We start from the raw sequence: 24,648 nt of genomic DNA on the forward strand, positions 1-24,648 counted from the left end.
CCGTCGCTGTGGTCGGATATCGCCTCTGCAGCTTCTCCAACAGCGAAAGAACGGACTAACCATCCGTGAAGTTTCTCGCCTTACTCTCTATTTTCTTGATTAGGCAACGCTGGGTGTGGCCAGTTCTCGGACTGGTAACAGTCTGTGAGTTTCCTTTTACCTCTATGGCAAATGGAAAGAGATTTGGTGGCGTAGGGTTCATGAACACCACACATTGCACCAATGTGTGGGATTAACCATAGTAGTGTACAGCTCTGAAATTGCCTCGAACTGTGCACCAGGATCCCATTGACCCTCAATTATTTTCTGCAGAAACAGACAGAACATAGAACACACTGAAGCGCCAAATAAACTGGTATAGGCATGTGTACACAGGCAGCGTCGGCAACGCCTAAACATGACGACAATTGTCTGGCGTCCGCATCTCGTGGTCGTGCGGTAGCGTTCTCGCTTCCCACGCGCGGGTTCCCGGGTTCGATTCCCGGCGGGGTCAGGGATTTTCTCTGCCTCGTGATGACTGGGTGTTGTGTGCTGTCCTTAGGTTAGTTAGGTTTAAGTAGTTCTAAGTTCTAGGGGACTGATGACCATAGATGTTAAGTCCCATAGTGCTCAGAGCCATTTGAACCATTTGAACCAATTGTCTGGCGCAGTTAATAGATCGGTTACTGCTACTTCAGTGCCAGGTTATCAAGATTTAAGTGAGTACGAACTTGGTGTTACAGTCGGCACACGAGCAGTGGGCCACAGAATCACCGATGTAGCGACTAAGTGAGGATTTTCCCGTGCGACCATTTACCTAGTATGCCGTGAAAATCAGGGATCCTTTAAAACATCAAATCTCCGACATAGCAGCGCCGGAAAAAGATGCTGGAAGAACGGGACCAACGACGACTGAAGAGAATCGTTCAACGTGGCAGAACTGCAACTCTTCCTCAAATTGCTGCAGATTTCAGTGCTGGGCCATCAACAAACGTCAGCCTGCGAACCATTCAAGAAGCATAATCGATATAGGCTTTCGGAGCCGAAGACCCACTCGTGTACCCTTGCTGACTACACCAAACAAACCTTTACGCCTCACCTGGGCCCGTTAACACCGAGACTGGGTTGTTGATGCCTGTAAACATGTGGCCTGGTTGTACGAGTTTCAAATTGTATCTAGAGCCTCCACATGTACGGGTATGGAGACAACCTCATGAATCCATGGACACTGAATGTCAGCAGAGGACTGTTCAAGCTAGTGCAAGATCTGTAATGGTGTGGGGCATGTGCAGTTGGAGTGATATGGGACCTCTCATAAGTCTAGATACGACTCTGAGAAGTGTCACGTATGTCACCATACTGTCTGATCACCGGCATCCATTCATGTCCACTGCGCATTCGGACGAACTTGGGCAATTTCAGCAGGACAATGCGACACCCCACATGTGCAGAATTGCTTCAAAGTGACCCCAGGAACACTCTTCTGAGTTTAAACACATTCGCTGGCCACCAAACGCCCCAGACATGAACGTTATTTGAGCGTTGCAACGTGCAGTTCAGAAGAGACCTCCTCCCCCTCGTACTCTTACAGATTTAGGGACAGTCCTGCAGGATTCTAGGCGTCAGTTTCCTCCAGGACTACTTTAGACATTACTCGAGTCCAGGCCACGTCGTGTTGCGACACTTCTACGTGCTCGTGGTGGTCTTGCACGGTACTAGGCGGGTGTATCTGTTTCATTGGCTCTTCAGTGTATTTTATTATGGCAGTAGGCTCTCATATATTAAACGTATTTTATTTCACCTCTGTCATGAATTTTCTTAATCAGTACTAGTATTAACGCATCCAAAATACGGAACAAAATAAAAATTGTCATACATGTTTTTGAATGATGAAACTTCAAAGTGATCCAGATCCAAAGACTTTATTTCCAGTTTACTTAGAGGAAGATGCTATTCATTTAATTATATTCACGTCTTACACCGATTTTTTGGGGTGTTCCAATTTATTCACTAACCCTTCATTATTTCCAAACTCTTGGAATATGGACTACGATGTTATCGGCAACTGACCGGCCTCTTCTATTAGGGGAGCTCTGTTCCAGCAACTCCCATTCATACGATTGACGACTGTATTTTCTTCACCACTGAAGAGCCTCCTGACTGATCCGTCCCGGCATTGTCCATAACTGCTGCAGGAGCATCAGCTTCAGAATCACTTTTATCACGGAAGTCCCTTACGCCACTTCGACGATTGATTTCATCTGAGTGTGCTTCCCTTGTAGCATTCTTCGTTAGTAAAATGTCATTTCTACGTGCCATTTTGCCAAAAATGTCCTTCATACCCGGAGACAGATTAGATACGCAATGTGTACTCCAGGGTCACAGTTACCCTTTAATAATCATCTCTGTCAAATTAATTAGACAAATTATGTCCCACAACTTTGAACGTCCATTCTGTGCCATTTCTCATTCAGTGCTGATTCTAGCGTACACTTCTTGGGATAATTTCAAAATCTCTGTGCAGTGTCTTATGAAGCGCAGGCATGTGACACTGTTAATGGTGACCTGTCCGTTGTATGTGAACGTTAAGTTCGGCGGCCCCTTGATGGTACTCGAGAGCTGTAGGTTACACGCCGGTACAGAGCTTCATCCGCTCGCTCCTCTCAGCGTCATCCAAACGAACACGACACCGCACTAAACACACCCGTTTCAGTCACCTACACTTATTAGAAACAAAAACACAACTATCACATTTCAAGAAGAAAAGATGTTATTGTGCCCGAAGCGCAGAGAAACCTTTCGCATTAGGAAGCTGAATCTGACAACAATCACGTGCTTCTTTACATTTTTGCTTTATTTGCTTGATAAGAGGCCGAGTGAGACCAGCTAGGTCAGTCGAAGTATGTGCATCTTTAGGGGACATTAAATCATAAGACATAGAATTCTATTAACGAAAAGAAGGTTTACTCCTTACAGAGAGTACAGCTGGGCACTCCGTAGTTGGTTTGTCAACGCGCCTGTCAGTAATTACAAAATCGACATTTGTGTATTAGTCACCGCGGAACTAAAATCCGTAAAGATCCAGGAGGGAAACACGGTCTTACTATACGGGTGCCGGTGCCAGAGAGTTCGTCGCTTGGAGCCGACGCTCTTCGCCGGCGACTAGTACCGAACACGCGATTGCTCTCCCACGACTATTGTAGTGAGTGAAAAGAGAGCCGAACTTTCTCGCTTCCCGGGAACGGACATGAAGGAGATACAGAGACAGGAACTGTCTATGACATGCCTCGCTCAGGCCGCCCAATGGCTACTACTGCAGTGGACGACCGCCATCTGCGGATAATAGCTCGGAGGAACGCTGACAGCAACGCCACCGTGTTGAATAATGCTTTTCGTGCAGTCATAGGACGTCATGTTAGGACTCAAACTGTGCGCAATATGCGGCATGATGCGCATCTTCACTCCCGACGTGCAAGAGAAGTCCATCGTTGCAACCATGTAGCGCGGTACAGATTGGCCCAACAACATGCCGAATGGACCTCTCAGGATTGGAATCACGTTCTCTTCACCGAGGGGTGTCGCATAGGCCTTCTACATCTACATCTATACTCCGCGAGCCACCTTACGGTGTGTGGCGGAGGGTACTTATTGTACCACTATCTGATCCCCCCTTCCCTGTTCCATTCACGAATTGTGCGTGGGAAGAACGACTGCTTGTAAGTCTCCGTATTTGCTCTAATTTCTCGGATCTTTTCGTTGTGATCATTACGCGAGATATATGTGGGCGGTAGTAATATGTTGCCCATCTCTTCCCGGAATGTGCTCTCTCGTAATTTCGATAATAAACCTCTCCGTATTGCGTAACGCCTTTCTTGAAGTGTCCGCCACTGGAGCTTGTTCAGCATCTCCGTAACGCTCTCGCGCTGACTAAATGTCCCTATGACGAATCGCGCTGCTTTTCGCTGGATCATGTCTATCTCTTCTATTAATCCAACCTGGTAAGGGCCCCATACTGATGAGCAATACTCAAGAATCGGACGAACAAGCGTTTTGTAAGCTACTTCTTTCGTCGATGAGTCATATTTTCTTAGAATTCTTCCTATGAATCTCAACCTGGCGCCTGCTTTTCCCACTATTTGTTTTATGTGATCATTCCACTTCAGATCGCTCCGGATAGTAACTCCTAAGTATTTTACGGTCGTTACCGCTTCCAATGATTTACCACCTATGGCATAATCGTACTGGAACGGATTTCTGCCCCTATGTATGCGCATTATATTACATTTATCTACGTTTAGGGAAAGCTGCCAGCTGTCGCACCATGCATTAATCCTCTGCAGGTCCTCCTGGAGTACGTACGAGTCTTCTGATGTTCCTACTTTCTTGTAGATAACCGTGTCATCTGCAAATAGCCTCACGGAGCTACCGATGTTGTCAACTAAGTCATTTATGTATATTGTAAACAATAAAGGTCCTATCACGCTTCCCTGCGGTACTCCCGAAATAACCTCTACATCTGCAGATTTTGAACCGTTAAGAATGACATGTTGTGTTCTTTCTTCTAGGAAATCCTGAATCCAATCACAAACCTGGTCCGATATTCCGTAAGCTCGTATTTTTTTCACTAAACGTAAGTGCGGAACCGTATCAAATGCCTTCCTGAAGTCCAGGAATACGGCATCAATCTGCTCGCCAGTGTCTACGGCACCTGACAATCGTCGGAGAGGTGTCTGGAGGCAACCCAGTCAGGCTGAACGCCGTAGACACACCGTCCAGCGAGCGCAGGCACAGTGGACGTTCCCTGCTGTTATGGGGTGGCATTATGTGGGACCGACGTACTCCGCTGGTGGTCTACGAAGGCGCTGAAACAGCTGTACGATACGTGAAAGCTATCCTACGAACGATAATGCTACCATATCGGGAGCATTTGGCGATACACTCGTCTTCATGGCCGACAGTTACCACCTCTATTGTGCAAATCTTGTGAATGACTTCCTTCAGGAGAACGACATCGCTCCTCTAGGAGTTCTCCAGACATGAACCTTATCAAACATGCCTCGGATAGATTAAAAAGGGCTGCTTATGGACAACGTGACCCACCAACCACTCTGAGGGGTCTACGTCGAATCGCCTTTGAGGAGTGGGACAATCTGGACCAACAGTGCCTTGATGTACTTGTGGATAGTATGCCACGACGAATACAGGCATGCATCAGTACAACAGGACGTACTACTAGGTGTTAGAGGGATCGGTTTATACAGCAATCTGGACCACCACCTCTGAAGGTCTCGCTGTTTGGTGGTACAACATGCTATGTGTGATTTTCATGAGCAATAAAAAGGGCGGAAATGATGTTTATGTTGATCTATATTCCAATTTTCTGTACAAGTTTCGTAACTCTCGGAACTAAGGTGATGCAAAACCTTTTTTTAAATGTGTGTAGTACAATGAAAAATCCGAAACTGATGACTGGTTGGGAGACCTGTATATTTTAGCCTATGTTGTCGTTCTGGACGTCACGACAAAGACTGGTTTGATGAATCATTCCACGGAAGTTAAATCCTGTTCAAGCCTAGTCATATCGGCACAGATACTGCAGCCTACATCCATTTAACCTGTTTTACTATATTCCAGCCTTTGTCACCCTGTTCAGGTTTTACTCTCAGCGCTACCCTACATTAGCAAGGTAATGATTCCTTGACGTCTCGGGGTGTGCCCTATGCCCTGTCAACCAATCCCTTATTTTAGTCAAGTCGCACCAATTTCTTTTTCTCCTCACTCGATTCAGCACATCCTAATTAAGTATCGGATCCATCTAGCTTAATCTTCAGCATTCCTTTGTAGTACCATATTTCAGCAGCTTATATTAAAGCTTGTCTGCACTGTTTGTAATACACGCTCCGCTTCTGTAAGCTTTTGTCAGTAAATGTCATAAAATCATTAAAATATTTCTCAGTCAAGATGAACTATGAAATTTGCTACTCTGTTTTAATCGCTTTTCTACGATATAAATATCATAATTTTACGTGATTAAGTTTTACGCCATGTTGAGAATCGTATTAAGAGGACATCGATACAGCTCGTCAAAACGTCAGTGTTCAAGAGTACCATAGATTACAGGAATACAGTCAGCTTACCCCATCTTCAATGCTGATAGTTCGACAGCTCCAAGGCACGAACTCAACGAAACAAACTCTCGGTGGACACCGTTACGCAGACCAGGAACTAAAAGACGTCGTATGTTGAAAGAATACGCTCCCCAAAAAGAACTACGGCCACTTAACAAACACAGACGATCAGTATCAGACTTTACCCATCGTGGAACATAAGATCTCGTCTCTCTGTAAGCAGCACTAAATATATTCCTCCGTTGTTTGATCTGGATCCGGGGAGATTTCCGGGCAGAACTTAAGCAAACGCCTCCTTCGGCGTTGCTAACGTAACTTGCTGATTTTATTTCAACTTCTTCGATAACAAACTCTATGCCAATAGCTCATTCAGATACTCAATGTCTTAACAAGGGGTGTACAATAAGTAATGCAACACATCTATTTCTCCGCGCGCTTCGGTTGAAAAAAGTGCGGAATTTGTTAAAGGATACCGTGGAACATTTCCGCTTCAGCCCGTATAGCTTCGTGAAGTTCCCATAGGGGCGGCGCTATACTTAGCTTTCAAAATGAAGTCTGTAACAGGATGCATTCCAAGCACGCGTGTGTTATTAAGTTCCTTTTGCGGGAAACCCTAGTATCGCACTCGCAGAACATCTACAGAACAATGAAGAAACGCACGGTGAGACGCTGGAGGAGGCCACTGTCATCATCGCAACGAGATCGCGCAAACCTCTCTGATCCCCCGTGTGCCGGCCGGCCGCACACTGCTGTCACTCCAGCAGTGTTGGAACCCGCGTATACACTCATTCGAGATGATCGATGAATCACAATCGAACACACCGCTGGTTTACTGGACGTCTCTGTTGGTAGCGCTGACACAACAGTTGGGGTACTCAAAGTTTTGTGCCCAATGGGTTCCACGCCGCCCAACAGGAAATCACAGAGAGCAACGAAGGACCATATGTGCGGATTTGCTTGCGCTTTACATGTCTGCCCTCGACAATATTTCGTCGAACGTCGTCACAGGTGATGACACATGGGTTCATCACTTCAAACACGAAACAAAATGGAAATCCATAGAGTAGCGCCTCACAAAACCTCCTCCGAAATTGAAGTTCAGAGCGCACCCTCAGTAGGTAGAATCATGGCGACCGTCTCCTGCGACGCTGAAGGAGTTATTCTGGTTGATGTCCTCCCTCACGCTGCTACGATTAACTCTAAAGGCGATTGCGCTACTCTCAGGCAACTGAAGAAACGGCTTTAGCATGTCTGTCAACACAAAAATGTAAACGAAACTTTCCTTCTCCACGATAACTCAAGGCCTCACTCATGACTGCGCACCCGAGATGAGCTCACAAAAGTTCATTGGACTGTTCATTCTCATCCACCCTACAGCCGGGATCTCACACTGTCCTACTACCATCTGCTTGGTCCAATGATAGGCGCACTCCACGGGAAGCACTACATGGATGATGGGTAGGTTATTGATCATACTGGCTCCGACGTCTACCACAGGAGTGGTACCTTGCGGGCATACAGGCGCTCTCAATAAGATGGCGTAAGGCCATCGCATTGGGCAAAGACTAAGTTGAAAAACAGGGTTGTGCAACAAGAAGAGTATGGAATAACATAGTGTATTGTAATCCTGAACAAAGCCATTCAGAAAAAAATTTGTTACATTACTTATTGATGGCCTCTCCTATATTCCATAGAATGACCGGTATCAAGGCTATGCTCTGCAGTCACGATTTCCGATGTTATTTTAAGTGTTGTGTGTCGCTTATCTTCTGTACAACGGTTCTCCACGGTCCTGCTATTCTGATCGGTTTATAAGAGACCTCAACTGCATGAGATACAGTATACACTCGCCTAATGCTAGCCGACACCCTAACAGGACCCTAATCTCTGGTACTCGTCTAAAAACACACTTTACATCAGATTTCCGCAGAATAACACCAATCCTGTGGAATATACTACCTACTTAAGACATAAAAGCTGCAAGCTTTGATGGCACTTCGTTACCATCATCGTCAATGCTGCAGCGTGCGTATGATCTGCCCCTCACTTATTTCCTTCCGGCGAAGAGGCAACCTCAAGACGGGTTAACTCAGCTGCCAGACTTTCAGGGCATCAGACGACGTGGGCTCTACGATCCAAGGGAGGCAGTACAACTTCACACTGAGCTGTGTGGTGCCAAATAGCAGCCCGCTGATACACATCAATATAAGTTCACCTCCTGTATCTCCAAACGTAACATTAATTCCATCATGCATATTTCCCAGCAAAAACTACCCTCTCATTATGGAGAACAATTGAGCGGTATGATATCAAACGCTATTAGTTCAATCCTGCTCATAGATTCCATTTCATTGAATTTACGTATTAACCATGAATTTTATAGCTTCATGCCAGAGTAAAGCTGATCCCACCATCTAGTCGATTCATCTGGTCCTGCTGTTCCAGAAGGGAGAATCTCTTGTGGTTTATTGCATTGCTCATGAGGGAGTGGTCGAGTAGTCACACCTCAAAGGTAGTGAGTTTGTCCGCGACTGTTCACTGAATGTTTCTTAGTTACTTGGTTTGGTAGTTAGGTTCAGTGGGTTATTTTACACGATGAATAATAATAAAGTGGAATGCGTTACTTCACAAAGTATAAACTGGAATGAACCTCAAACATGGCTGCAAGCTGACCATTTACAAAGAAGTTCACGTAATGGAGAACAGCCTTTGTGCAGTAAACCGATTGAGTTTATATACTTCGGCATGAATTAAGCTACAAGTTTCTAAATAAATTTATTCGTGAAGTAAATGGAGGTGCCCAGAAGAAACTTTTCCAACTTATCTGAAATTTGACATCCCTGTCTATCAGCAACATAATATTATTACGCAAAATATCAAAGCTTTTGGTGGAAGCATTATTTATTCTTTTCTGAGCTGAATTAAAAGAAGAGTAACGAAGATAATTTTGGTTGCTGCTAGTATCACAATCATGAATGACATTATTTCTTCTGAGTTCTACTGGGTTATTTCCAATACATTCCACTGGGTTTCATATACAGGGTGTTAGGGATATGTTGTTGTTGATATTTGATGCAGCTCTCCATGCTACTATATCCTGTGCAAGCTTCTTCATCTCCCAGTACGCACTGCAGCCCACATCCTTCTGAATCTGCTTAGTGTATTCATCTCTTGGTCTCCCTCTACGATTTTTGCCCTCCACTCTGCCCTCCAATACTAAATTGGTGATCCCCTGTTGCCTCAGAATATGTCCTACCAACTGATCCCTCCTTCTAATCAAGTTGTGAAACCAAATTCTCTTATCCCCAATTCTATTCAATACCTCCTCATTAGTTACGTAATCTACCCATCTAATCTTCAGCATTCTTCTATAGCACCACATTTCGAAAGCTACTATTCTCTTCTTGTCCAAACTAGTTATCGTCCATGTTTCACTTCCATACATGGCTACACTCCATACAAATATTTTTGGAAACGACTGCCTGACACTTAAATCTATACTCGACGTTAACAAATTCCTCTTCTTCACAAACGCTTTCCTTGCCATTCCCAGTCTACATTTTATATCGTCTCTACTTCGACCATCATCAATTATTTTGCTCCCCAAATAGCAAAACTCCTTTACTGCTTTAAGTGTCTGATTTCATAATCTAATTCCCTCAGCATCACCCGACTTAATTCGACTACATTCCACTATCCTCGTTTTGCTTTTGTTGATGTTCATCTTACATCCTTCTTTCAAGACACTGTCCATTCAGTTCAACTGCTCTTCCAAGTCCTCTGCTGTCTCTAACAGAATTACAATGTCATCGGCAACCTTAAAGTTTTTATTTCTTCTCCATGGATTTTAATAGCTACTCCGAGTTTTTCTTTTGTTTCCTTTATTGCTTGCTCAGTACACAGATTGAATAGCATCGGGGAGAGGCTACACCCCTGTCTCACTCCCTTCCTAACCACTGCTTCTCTTTCATGTCTCTCGACTCTTATAACTGCCATTTGCTTTCTGTACAAATTGTAAACAGACTTTCGCTCCCTGTATTTTAGCCCTGCCACCTTCAGAATTTTAAAGAGAGTATTCCAGTCAACATTGTCAAAAGCTTTCCCTAAGTCTACAAATGCTAGAAACGTAGGTTTGCCTTTTCTTAATCTAGCTTCTAAGATAAGCCGTGAGGTCAGTATTGCCTCACGTGTTCCAACATTTCTACGGAATCAAAACTGATCTTCCCCGAGGTCGGCTTATACCAGTTTTTCCATTCGTCTGTAAAGAATTTGCGTTAGTATTTTGCAGCTGTGGCTTATTAAACTGATAATTCGGTTATTTTCACATCTGTCAACACCTGCTTTCTTTGGTATTGGAATTATTATTTTCTTCTTGAAGTCTGAGGGTATTTCGCCTGTCTCATACTTTTTGCTCACCAGATGGTAGAGATTTGTCAGGACTGGCTCTCCCAAGGCTGTCAGTAGTTCTAATGGAATGTTATCTGCTCCCGGGGACTTATTTCGACTTAGGTCTTTCAGTGCTCTGTCAATCTCTTCACGCAGTATCATATCTCCCATTTCATCTTCATCTACATCCTCTCCCATTTCCATAATATTGCCCTCAAGTACATCGCCCTTGTATAGACCCTCTATATACTCCTTCCACCTTTCTGCTTTCCCTTCTTTGCTTAGAACTGGGTTTCCATCTGAGCTCTTGATATTTATACAAGTGGTTCTCTTTTCTCCAAAGGTCGTTATGGATATAAGTGTAGATATTTTCATTGGTGACTATGAACAGTATACTGAACAACATTACTTCAGTATTTACAACATTTGCAGACTAGTTATTACAATTATTAGGAATACCATGTTCTTAGATTGATTAATATCTCCAAGGATACAACGCAAGAGCAAGCTATTAATGCTTATTTTTCGCTGGACAGCAGATCAGTTGTTGAAGCGTGGACACAAAATGGTTAGCCTGTACTAACGGGCTAGTGCACGCACTGGCGGCTTTACGACCATGTGGCCATGTAGAAAACAGGCAGTATATAATGGGACGTATTTGCGGGAAGATCACGAGATGCAGAGAAAAGCAGCTAACACACTATTGTGAGTAAATATTAAGACACCAACAATCATAATAATTGCACTCCATCACCATTATACTGCTATCTGAGTATAAGCACCATACATTATTGTTGCTTGATGCCTTTGTACAATAAATAACTTCTTTCTTAAAGATGAAATACCCCAGATTTGAATTCTGTACGACATTATGAACGAAAATGAGCAGTGTATTTTAACCTAGTGATTTATGGCCCTGCAAAGATTGTAAAAAATTAAGAACAAGAGTCGCTATATTGAGTCATTTAAATAGCTCTAAGATGGGTTCATACCAATTCAAGTTCTGACCAGTATGTATACCTAATCTCTTCTTATATGCCGCCTTACACTCTAAGTTCTGCTTATGCTTTAAATTTATCACTGGTATTGTTTGAGAGGTAGAACTGAATACTATCTTTTTCTTAGAATTAAAGAAGGGACCATATGCAAAAATAAAACAGCCAATAATACTTCTAAGAAAATTATTTACAATTCCTTCATATGCTATATGTCTAGCAGATCTGATGATCATACCTGTGTCATTTTATTACAAAGAACTAACTCTGCTTTACGAGTATTAATGCAAGATTATTAACATATATGTGAAACAAGAGGTGACTCCTGCTGAATCATGTGGAACTCCATTATCGATTTCTCTCCACAGCGAAAAATATCTCCCCTTCACAAGTTCATGGAGAACAACTCTCAGCATTCTTTTACTTATGCATGATGAGAGCTATTCTATTACTTCCATAAAGCCTTAGCTGTTATTACAGATTATTGTAAATCACAGTTTGAAAGCCATGGACAGATGAGAGAAAAAACAGCTGGTACTGTTTGGTTATCTGAGCCTTGTAAAATTTGGAGTCAGTGTGTATATGTACCACTGCCAGTTGAGTAACCATTCTCCACCCATATGTTGTTCAGTGCTCTAAATTGTATGATACAAAAAAGAATTATTGAAATGTATATCTTTAACCTTATTATAAATTCATGTTGATCTCAGTCAGTGCGTAAATACGTAAGCCAGCGAAGAAGATTAAACAAAGAATAAGAACGTGGAGATTGTGAGATGGAGGGTGGAGGTGGGGATGAATGTGCGCAGCAAAGGAGTTCGTCCTGGATGTGAATCATCATTGCAGCACCACTGATATATGTATATGCATCCTCGTGCAACATCGATCAGCTGCCTCTGAGGGTAATCCTATCACCAAAACATGAGCAAAGCAAGTAACTAACGCTATGACGTGCCTTGCTATCTAAGGACCTTACGCAGGGGTGTTCTTTTCCAAACAAGAATATGTTGACCTCTTCTGTACCACAATAAGAGACTTCAATACGCTAAATTAATCGTTAAATGTTGACTTATTCTATACTTAAGTTTCTCGTATTCCCTTTATATCAATTTATTGTTATTTGTTGTGAAAGGTTAGTTTCATCCACTACAAAATTTGATTTGGTATTAATTTTGGAGTGTCTGAAACGAATTCACAGTATCCTGGAGATAGGTTACGAGGTGAACATAAGTAAAAGCAAAAACTCTTGTAATGGAGCCTTGTTAAATTACGTCTTACGTTTCTGAAACATTAGATTAGCAAATTATGTGACATTAGTTAAAAAGAAACTTGATTGTAATTAGCAATAGCAAGAAAACTTTACTGAAAGATTGAAATATGTGAACGTCGAATAGAAATTTGGTTGTTACGAAGAATTTTCTGAAAGTATTTCTTTGGAGTGTATCGTTATATGCGAGTAAATTGTGTGTGATAAACACTACAGACAATAGAAAGATTTGAAATGTGTTGTGAATGGGTACATCAGATGACTAATGTGTAGCTACCCTATAGAGCTAGGAAAGGAAGAACTTTATAGCAAAAATTAAACATACGTGGTGTAAGGTCGATAGGGTGCATCCTGTGGCAACAAAGAGCAATTAGTTTGGTAATGAAAGGAACTTTATCCGGTAGAAATTGCAGAAGTAGACCAAGACACGACTACAGCAAGCAGGTTCAAGCGGATGTAGGATTTAATAGATATGCAGAGATGCAGAGACTTACATAGTATAGATTAGCATGGGAGCCTAACGAAGATTTGTAATTCATAGAAATTGCAACCACAGAGCCAGTCGTCATGAGTGTTCTGCCCAAACGCAGGTTTGCACGTGATAACTCTCCATTCTCTCCCGTCTGCTGTCATCCTCTGCAGATCTGTGTAATTCTCGCTTCCCTTTATGTCTCCTGTCATCTTGTATCTCCGCCTTCCTGTCAGCCTTCTCCCACGAACTAGACCTTCCAGAGCACCTGTTAGCTGACAATCCCGGCTCATCCAGTGCCCCATCCAGATTGTCCTCCTTTCTCTTACAGCCTGCAGCGATCTTCTCTTCTCACCAACGCTTTCCAGTACTCTTTAGTTACTTGCTCTATCTATCCAGTTTATCCTCTCCATTCTCCTCCACATCCACATATCAAATGCTTCTGTCCTTTTCTCATTATCTCGTTTCAGTGTGCGTATTTATGCCCCACAGAGTGCATCACTCCAGATAAAACTCTTGCCAAGTATTTTCCTCACACATTTATTTACTTTGTCACATAATAATCTTCTCTTTCTACTGAATGCTCCTTTCCTCTAGCAATGCGAGTTTTCACCTCTTGATGGTACCTCAAGTCTTCCGTAATCGTCTTCCAAGATATATAAATGCTCTTACTTGGCTAGTAACAAATCGACCTATCTTAATATTTGCCGATCTCAAACCTTTGCCGATTGCCATACTCTTTGTTTTTGCTCTGTTGATTCTCATCCTATACACCACATGAACATCTTTCAGATGTTTTAGCATTTTATTTACAGTTCGTTCACTTTCCTCCACTAATACTATGTCATCAGAAAATCTTATACATTCCATTCTCTTTCCGCCCATACACACTCCTCTTTTTCCATCTAAGCCTTTCGCAATAATCTGTTCCAGGTGTAAGTTGAACAATGAAGGGCAGAGGCAACAACCTTGTCTAGCTTCCCTTCCAGTAATGGTTCCTTTACACATTTCACTTCCAATCCTTACTCTTACTTTCTGTTGTACATATACGTTCTGTGCCAGTCGTCTCTCCTTGCAATAAACTTCTTTACTCTTCAAAATATGCATCAGCTTGTTCCATTGTACTCTATCTACAGCTTTTTCCAAACCATTAGAAACAGCACACATTTCTCTACCTTTCTCAATATATCTTTCCCCTATCATTCCTAACCGGCCAAAAACATATCTTGTTCCTTTTCGTCTAGCTGACTTGTACATCCGCATCCGTCTATCCAACTTCTCATACAGCCTTCTATTCAGCATTATCAGCAATACTTTTGCGGCATGAGAAACTAGGCGGAGAGTCCTATGCTCTTTACATTTCCCCTTTTTCTCAGCTAGTATCATTAACGTTACAAGAAAGTCATCAGGCCATTCCCCTTCTGCTTATGTCTTATTGCAGAGCTAGGGTATTTCCCTGTTTCCCCTTTCCTCAAAACTCTTCAACACTTCTGTTGGAAAGTTATTGACTTTACATTGCCTTCCGATTCTTCATCTCTTTCAGTGCCTATATTTCTTATGCCTCCAAGATGATGTACCCCTTTCCATCTCGGCACACATTCTCCATCTTCAATCTTGATTTCACTTGGTATTTGATCCATTTTATACAGACATTCTCTATATTCTTACCATCTGCTCAGTCAATCGGATTCAGATTACTGTGTTTCAAAATAATTGCATTTGTTTTTGTTGGTTTCAAGTGCCACCTATTGTTTTTGGCAGGACTATCGAAGAAGGCCGAATTGTAATTGTTGGAAGGAACTATAAATTCAAGTTCGCTCCTACCCTCCACTTGTCGCTACCTTGACGTGGGCAGATACAAAACAACGCCATTGTGCTTGAGCTTTGGCATTCCTGATTCGTTTCTAAACTTCCAGCAGAAAAATCAGATTGCGTGCACATTAAAAGCTACTGATACGCTTGATGGAGTAGGTGCCAGTTGAAATTTAATCAAAAAGACGACAGGGTCGCTTTCCCAGATGGCTGATAGGCGGCACAGCCATTTCCGTGAGAAACTGAGCTTGCGTTCACACGTAGCATGATTTCAATCCAATAGTGCCTTAGAGTCGTATACCGGCATCACTTCAAGTGACGTAGATGCTACAGATAAAAGTGTATTTACTGATGGATAGATGTGGGCTCATGCATTTAGCAGGAGCGGTGGCGCTTACAGAAGAAAATGAAAACCATTTCTGTTAGCACAAACACTAAATATACTTTATTCTACATCTACATCTACATCTATACTCCGCGAGCCACCTTACGGTGTGTGGCGGAGGGTACTTATTGTACCACTATCTGATCCCCCCTTCCCTGTTCCATTCAATACGTTAGAATGATGGTGCATGTTCAATTTCTGCTGTGCAAAATATATAAGGTTGGAAAACTGTCTCTCTTGAAAATGGTTTCCTAATTTGGGGAAGTCTTGTGACCATTGTATGTAAGCCAAGTAATCAGATATTTGACACCTGCAGCACGTTTAAAGACACGTATCACTAACATGTTGCTTGATTGTATAGGCAGCACATGCTGTATGTTCCTATTCCATGCATTTTGAGCACCGAATCCACTTCTCTCCATTGTGATCGTCTGAGAAGATCCCACGCGATAGATGCACTCCCCCTCTTCATTGTCGTCGCTATCTTCGCTTTCATGACAGTTCAGTTTCATCTGCTTCATACTCTTGATGAAGATCTAATGATCCTCCGTTTCTCGCCAGTCGGTTTGTCAAGTCCAGGTGTCTTCTTCGTGCCGGCCGGGGTGGCCGAGCGGTTCTAGGCGCTACAGTCTGGAACCGCGCGACCGCTGCGGTCGCAGGTTCGAAACCTGCGTCGGGCATGCATGTGTGTGATGTAATTAGGTTAGTTAGGTTTAAGTAGTTCTAGGTTCTAGGGGACTGATGACCTTAGAAGTTAAGTCCCATAGTGCTCATAGCCATTTGAACCATTTGTCTGCTTCGTTGTTTCGCGCTTACCACGTCCTTCATTCCCAGCTTGCTTCTGAGTCACCACCCTTTGTTTGGATCCACTGATCAATGCTTACAAACAGGTCCAGTGGTCAGTTAGCAGGACCAGTGTGGAATCGTCTGGAACCCATCTGGCCCCTAATTTTTGGAGGACGGCTGATGTCAGTTGCTGTGACAAATCTGGATCTTGGTGTTTGAAGAACAGCATTTGCTTCAGATTCTAGTGTTCCAAAAACGGCATTTTTTCTAAATCCTCACGAGCTTCCTGCTTGTGGATCCTCATTTGCAGATGGACTATTCTCAGGAGATTCAGCCAGTTCTTCTACAACAGCAAATTCATGACGTAGGAAATTCTGGCGGTTCAATGGAAACAGACCTGCCTTCTACAAACCCTTTGCTGCTATGTCTGCTGTCGCTGCCTGTACGTAAGGCTCTCGAAAAATGTCGCCTAACTGGTACACAGCTACGAAACGATCAACGTGGTACTTGATCCTGCGCTCAGTCTCCTCAGCATATAATATCTTGAGTACCCCCATAAATTAAACGTCCAATGCCTGCATTTTATCAGAGCTATGCGGTGGCAGAACACGGTGGAGACATGGTTATCTCTTATCATATTGATCACTTATGTGCTTCTGACCTAAGTGAAGTGTCCATCAACGACGAGAACCGCAGGATCATCTTTCGCTGCTTTCCATGGGGCAGGGAGTGGTGAAACCATTCTGCAAAAATGTCTGTTTGAACTCACTCTGAAGGATGGTATGCATGAATGGAACCTATAGGAGCACCATCCATTAAATTCATCTTCATATTCTCTCACGGGAATATCATCAGTGACGAAATAAAGTGTTCCGAAGATCTCATGCACGTCACTACAGTACTGGGTGCACCCCTTTCAGCAGCCTGTAGAGAAGCGATTTGCTTTTCCACCCTTCGACGCGATAATTTTAGTGTGCTTATGAAGCACAACTGTGATTTCATTTACGTCAGAATTAAACAGTCTGGCTGGGTTGCTTTTAACTGAGGCTAAGGACAGCCCGTAAATATCGAAAAACGTGCTGACAACTTCGGCTGTGAAACCCGTAGTTCTGGGGAATGCAATTATTTTGTGGGACGCAACACGGAGTTCGGGACATCGTTTTAGGAAGTTGGGTAACCATTTCTTACCAACGTACAGCTTTTATTTCGAAAATGTGTTTTCATTGCTATCTTTTACAGCAAGTTGATACGCAAGTCGTCGGACATCTTTTCTAGAGATACTATAGAACCGCTGTTCCATGTGGACATAGCAATTCCTCAAGTAGTTTTGTATTTCTCGAGGGAAAGTTTGCTTCTTTCTTATTTTGGTGTGCATAAATTCGTCTGGGCGTATGTTGTCTTCAACATAACTTTCCAATGTTGTTTGAGGAACACAAACATGCGAGATGCTTTATAGCTCCCAGTTTCATTACTGTGCGTAGCTAAAATGGCAGCCTTAATTTTTTTGGGTTCCTAACGTTTTTTAGGTTCCATCTACAAAAGAAACGCAGACTGATGTGAGGGACTCTTTCTCTGCTTCTATTAAAATACTTTCTTTGGTATACCATTCAGCATACAAAATGAAAACATATTTGCAGGTATATCCGTCTAAAATTAATTTTAAAGAAAGCAAATGCAGTTAAACACAGATATACAATAACTTAAAATTACAACGAATAATTTTGGATCCAAGTTTGGGGAACCGTATTAGGAATCCTCGACTTATCCAAATTAAGGCTCCTGCTCGTGCTAACAAAACGTGTTCCATTAGTGCACTTCGTAATTCCTGACCAACGAAACTATTTATGTTACGGTAATCCTAAAGCGGTGCAGATTCAATGTATGTATAATAATTTAATTATACATCTGCAACTACATGGATACTCTGCAAATCACTTTAAGTGCCTGGCAGAGGTTTCAACGAACCACCTTCACAATTCTCTATTATCCCAATCTCGTACAGCGCGGAAAGAACGAACACCTACACCTTTCCGTACGAGCTCTGATTTCCCTTATTTTATCGTGGTGATCGACTGTACCTATGTAGATCGGTGTCAACAAAATATTTTCGCATTCGGAGGAGAAAGTTGGTGATTGGAATTTCGTGAGACGATTCCGTCGCAACAAAAAACTCCGCTCTTTTAATGATTTCCAACGCAAATCCTGTATCTTTTCTGTTACACTCTCTCCCATATTTCGCGATAATGCAAAGTATGCTGCCGTTCCTTGTTCTTTGAACTTTTTCGATGCACTCTCAGTCCTACCTGGTAAGGGTCCCACACCGCGCAGCAGTATTCTAAAAGAGGACGGACAAGCGTAGTGTAGGCAGTCCAATTAGTAGATCTGTCACTTTTTCTCAGTGTCCTGCCAATAAAACGCAATCTTTGATTAGCCTACCCCACCACATTTTCTGTGTGTTCTTCCAGTTTAAGTTGTTCGTAATTGTAATACCTAGGTATTTCGTTTACGGCCTTTAGATTAGACTGATTTATAATGTAACCGAAGTTTAATGAATTCCTTTTAGCACTCATGTGGATGACCTCACACTTTTCGTTATTTAGGGTCAGCTGCCAATTTTCGGACCATTCACATTTCTTTTCTAAATAGTTTTGTAATTTGTTTTGATCTTCTAATGACTTTATTAGTCAATAAACGACAGCATCATCTGCAAACAACCTAAGACGGATGCTCAGATTGCCTCCGAAAACGTTTATATAGATAAGAAACAGCAAAGGGCCTATAACACTATCTTGGGGAACGCCAGAAATCACTTATGTTTTACTCTATGACTTACCGTCAATTACTACGAGCTGTGACCTCTGTGACAGGAAATCACAAATCCAGTCACATAACTGAGACGATATTCCATAAGCACGCAATATCACTACAAGCCGCTTGTGTGGTACAGTGTCAAAAGCCTTCCGGAATTTCAGAAATACGGAAGCGATCTGAAATCCCTTGTCAATAGGACTCAACGCTTCATGTAAATAAAGAGCTAGTTGTGTTTCACAGGAACGATCTTTTCTAAACCCATGTTGACTGTGTGTCAATAGAGGGTTTTCTTCGAGGTAATTCATAATATTTGAATACAATATATGTTTCAAAACAACGCTGCATATCGACGTTAACGATATGGGCCTGTAATTTAGTGGATGACTTCTACTACCTTTCTTGAATATTGGTGTGACCTGTGTAACTTTCCAGTCTTTGGGTACGGATCTTTCGTCGATTGTTAAGTATGGAGCTAATGTATGAGCATACTCCGAAAGGAACCTTATTGGTATTCAGTCTGGACCAGAAATCTTGCTGTTATTGAGTGATTTAAGTTGCTTCACTACTCGGAGGATATTTACTTCTATGTTACTCATGTTGGCAGCTGTTCTCAATTCGAATCCTGGAATATTTACTTCGTCTTCTTTTGTGAAGGCATTTCGGAAGGCTGTGTTTAGTAACTCTGCTTTGGCAGCACTGTCTTCGATAGTATCTAGATTGCTGTCGCGGAGGGAAAGCATTGATTGTTTCTTGGCGCTAACATACTTCACATACGACCAGAATCTCTTTGGACTTTCTGCCAGGTTTCGAGACAAAGTTTCGTTGTGGAAACTGTTATAAGCATCTCGCATGGAAGTCCGCGGTAAATTTCGAGCTTCAGTTAAAGATCGCCAATCTTGGGGATTTTGCGTCTGTTTAAATATGACATGTTTGTTTCGTTATTTCTGCAACATTGTTCTAACCCATTTTGTGTACCAAGGAGGATCAGCTCCATCGTTTGTTAATTTATTTGGTATAAAACTCGTAATTGCTGCCGATAGTATTTTTTGAATTCAAGCCACATCTGGTCTACACTTATATTATTAATTTGGAATGAGTGGAGATTGTCACTCAGGAAGGTGTCAAGAACTGACCTCTTGCAATATATCTCCCGCCTTCTAACAACGAGTAAAAAGTTCATTAACATGAACAGTGCTTTCCTGATTGCAACTACACAATAAAATGGCGCTTTGTAAAAAACGTGGGCTTTCAAGGTCAGTCATATGCCTGTCCTCTAGTTCCAATGTTCATCGCATGGTGGCATCACCTATTTGACAGAAATACATGGTCTCCCCCAAATGAGGAACCTCCTCAGATAATGGGACTTTACCCTACTGAGATACGTATTTCAAAAGTGATGGTTTTCTTCCCTACAGGACACATAAAAATTAATTTGCTCAGAGTAATAGTGAAAATATGAAGCGGAAACGTAACGAGCGTGAAAGGGTGTTATAATATACAGTCTTGTCACACAGCTATTGAGGGCCTCGTTGTGTGCAGATGTAAAGTGGAAAAGCCAGGTAGGTTCATTTGTAGGTAAAGCCGATGCCAAGCTATGAATCACGGGTAACATATCTACAAATGAGACTACACACGAAACTCGTGTGCATGAGCCACAAAACTAACGCCCAACAGCGTTGTTGTAGAGATTGGATCACATATTCAGCTCAAATGTAATGAGATATTTCAAAGAGAATGACTTCCCCCACGCCAACCAGCAAGGATTCCGGAAGTAAGGGTCCTTTAAAACCCAACACTCGCTTTTCTCACATTGTACTCTGAAAGCCATGGATCAAGGCAGTCAGGTAGGTATCAAGTTTCTTGACACATGAAAAGCATTTGACTCAGTACCCCACATACGCTTACTAGCGAAAGCACGATCTTACGGGATATCAAGCGGAAATTTGTGACTCGATTTAGAATTTCTTGATAGACAAGTCACAATAGTTAGTCTTGGATGGGGAGTCATAGATATAGAAAAAACTTACGGTGTGTTCCAGGGAAGTGTACTGAAGCGTTGCTGTTCATGTTGCGTCCTCTGAATTTTCACAGATAATGCAGCTATATACAATGAAGTACTGTCTGCCAAAAGCTACTCAATTATGCAGTCGGATCTTGAGCTTCAAATGTGTTACAGAGTTTGGCAAATAGATCTAAGTGTTCATAAATGTAAGATAGTGCACTTCACAAAACCAAAAAACTTAATATCACATGACTACAATATTAATGAGTTACATTTTATCTCTGTCAAATCATATAAATACCCACGTATAATGAAACTTCCTGGCAGATTAAAACTGTGTGCCCGACCGAGATTCGAACTCGGGACCTTTGCCTCTCGCGGGCAAGTGCTCTACCAACTGAGCTACCGAAGCACGACTCACGGCCGGTACTCACAGCTTTACTTCTGCCAGTACCTCGTCTCCTACCTTCCAACCTTCTGGACCCACGTATAATATTTAGTAGGGATAATGGAACGATCAGCTGAGCTCAGGCGTGTATGAAGAGTGTGGCAGACTTCGGTTCATTGGTAGAAAACTAGGGAAATGCAGTCAGAATAGAGAGTAGACCGCTTACAGAACACTCGTGCGATCCGTCTTACAATACTGCTTAAGGGTGCGAAACCCGTGCCAAATAGGACTTACAGGAGATACAGCACTACGCAAAGAAGGGCAACACGAACACTCAAAGGCATCTCGAATTGAGAGAGAGTATAGGAGAAATATAGAAATGAATTAACTGACAGACACTTGCGACAGATGGTCACCTCGCTGGAGCCTGCTGAGAAAAAGCAGTGACTCTTCACAGAAAAATCAAAGAATGTTGTTCAGTCCCCTATGCATCTGCCAAGTGGAGATAGTGCTGAAAAAATTAAGTAAATAACAACGTGTACAACCAGTGAACAGATTCCAAAAAAATCTTAATACATGGTAAAACAATAAGCATTCTCTACTACGCTCTTCGTAGTGATTTTCAGAGTGCAGATGTAAATGGAACTGGATCGTAGTAAGAGAGCGTGGAATACAGTCTATCCATTGTAGTCCACAATGACCAGCTTAGTATAGTTATCAGAATAATTAATTTGCTGCTTCATCGCACAATGAAGTAGAAAGGTGAAATCCAGCAGTAGATATCTGTGAATACCTATACGGGGAAACGAGAGAGCAAGGACAGGTGAAAACTGACTGTAGAAACGAGAACCAAACCCGGAATGTTGCCTCTCGCGGGCAACACCCTTACCGAGTGAGGCATTCAGCACTACTTAGGACCAATCCTTGCACTTTATATTCTGCCAGTGTCTCCCTCCCTCTAAGTACACAAGATCTATCGCTGAAGCGGTGTAAATGTGAGGTGGGTGGCCGTGACACCAGTCCTCGTTACCTACGTGTTCCGTGGATCAAAATTGCTACCTCCCCCTGTGAAGTGGAGCGAGGCAGTGTTGCAATTACACGTAGTTTCTCAGTGAAATATACAGCAACATGCTGACCGTTCCCGTGACTGTCTGAAGCTAAGCTTTTTTTTACATACGGTGATGCCATGTAAGTGACGTTCATTTATGTTCAGTCTCTCTCTAACACTTCTCGCCTGTTTCCTTTCTTTCTCTCTCTCTCTCTCTCTCTCTGGAAGTGTTGAAAGAGCTGTTTCCTCCAAGAGATTCTAGAGTGAAAACCTTACATTGTCTTTAATACAAGCTTCTTTGCCATATACATCTTTTTCCGCAATGACGACAGAGTATAATGTCACAAGACATTATCAAAAGGAAGCCGGTAAAATAAATCAAGGCTTTGATATTTTCACCTTCTAAATTTGATATTATCATTTATTGCAAAAGTTGCAGATCTTACACATTTACACATGTAAAACATATGACCTCCAGTTCAGGTTCTTTTCAGTACGTATATTCACCTAGGAATTTAAAATATGCTGATTCTTCTATTCATTTATTCTCATATTTTAGTTCTAAAGCTGTGATCTCGCCCTTTTGCAGCATTTAATTGTGTGTATTATGTTTCGTGTAAGTTCAGTGACAGTCCACTTGCAGATAATCAGATATTAATTTCCAAGAAAATGGTATCTATCTTTTGAAATGTTCTCCATTAGGCTTGTTATGATACCTGAATGTTCAACAACGAGAACTATTTCAGCATTTTGGAAGTACAATTGCAGATCACTTATACGAGGTGTGAAGGGGATAGATTCAGATATTGTGATAATTGTTACCTTAATATCTAACCAATTCAGTGTTTTAGTTCTTTTTTTTCTATTCAACAGTCTCTCGACAAACACATCACATAGTTCAGTTTTTCCGCAATGACGACAGAGTATAATGTCACAAGACATTATCAAAAGGAAGCCGGTAAAATAAATCAAGGCTTTGATATTTTCACCTTCTAAATTTGATATTATCATTTATTGCAAAAGTTGCAGATCTTACACATTTACACATGTAAAACATATGACCTCCAGTTCAGGTTCTTTTCAGTACGTATATTCACCTAGGAATTTAAAATATGCTGATTCTTCTATTCATTTATTCTCATATTTTAGTTCTAAAGCTGTGATCTCGCCCTTTTGCAGCATTTAATTGTGTGTATTATGTTTCGTGTAAGTTCAGTGACAGTCCACTTGCAGATAATCAGATATTAATTTCCAAGAAAATGGTATCTATCTTTTGAAATGTTCTCCATTAGGCTTGTTATGATACCTGAATGTTCAACAACGAGAACTATTTCAGCATTTTGGAAGTACAATTGCAGATCACTTATACGAGGTGTGAAGGGGATAGATTCAGATATTGTGATAATTGTTACCTTAATATCTAACCAATTCAGTGTTTTAGTTCTTTTTTTTCTATTCAACAGTCTCTCGACAAACACATCACATAGTTCAGTAATAGATGTTTTCTTCACGGACGTAACTGCATCACAAAGTGGACTATAATTGTTAATAAAATCTACCTGCTTTGCGTCCACACGTCCACATTTCACTACGGGATATGCTGGCCAGGGGAAAATAATCATAAATGTTTTGCTTGAGCCACTCCTACTTGGAGGTACTAATCACTATAAAAATACGGTACTCGTCTTTGTCTCCATACGACGTAAATACTGATGAAATGTTGTTCAGTACACCGTCCTGAGTCATCCGTATGAATATCTGTATTTATACCCCTAACACCCAGTAAATAACAAGAACAAGATTGAGCCTAATTTCAGTCCCTGTGGTACGACTATAGCGATTATTCCCTTTTCTGTAAACGTTTTTTCATTGTACGTATCCATTAGGGTTCTTAATGCAGCACGCTGGATCCTTTTAGATAGATGTATTGGGGACTAGTTACCAGGGAGATCTCTGATACTGAAGTATTTGATCTGTTCTAGGAGAACACGGTGAATGTAACTGCATTGGTGTTTGTCCACTGTGGGCACATATGGCGCAACCCGAAGGTTTTTAAATGAGGCGCCAAACTTTTCTCACCTACGGCAAGATTCGCACGAGTTTCATTGCTTCTCTGCTTTTTAGCCGTTTGCACGGCATCTCAATACGTCCTGAGTATTACGTAGAGGGATGTGACATGCAGCAAAGTAATG

The sequence above is a fragment of the Schistocerca serialis genome, chromosome 5 (genome assembly GCF_023864345.2).
Source record: "Schistocerca serialis cubense isolate TAMUIC-IGC-003099 chromosome 5, iqSchSeri2.2, whole genome shotgun sequence".
NCBI classification, from domain to species: domain Eukaryota; kingdom Metazoa; phylum Arthropoda; class Insecta; order Orthoptera; family Acrididae; genus Schistocerca; species Schistocerca serialis.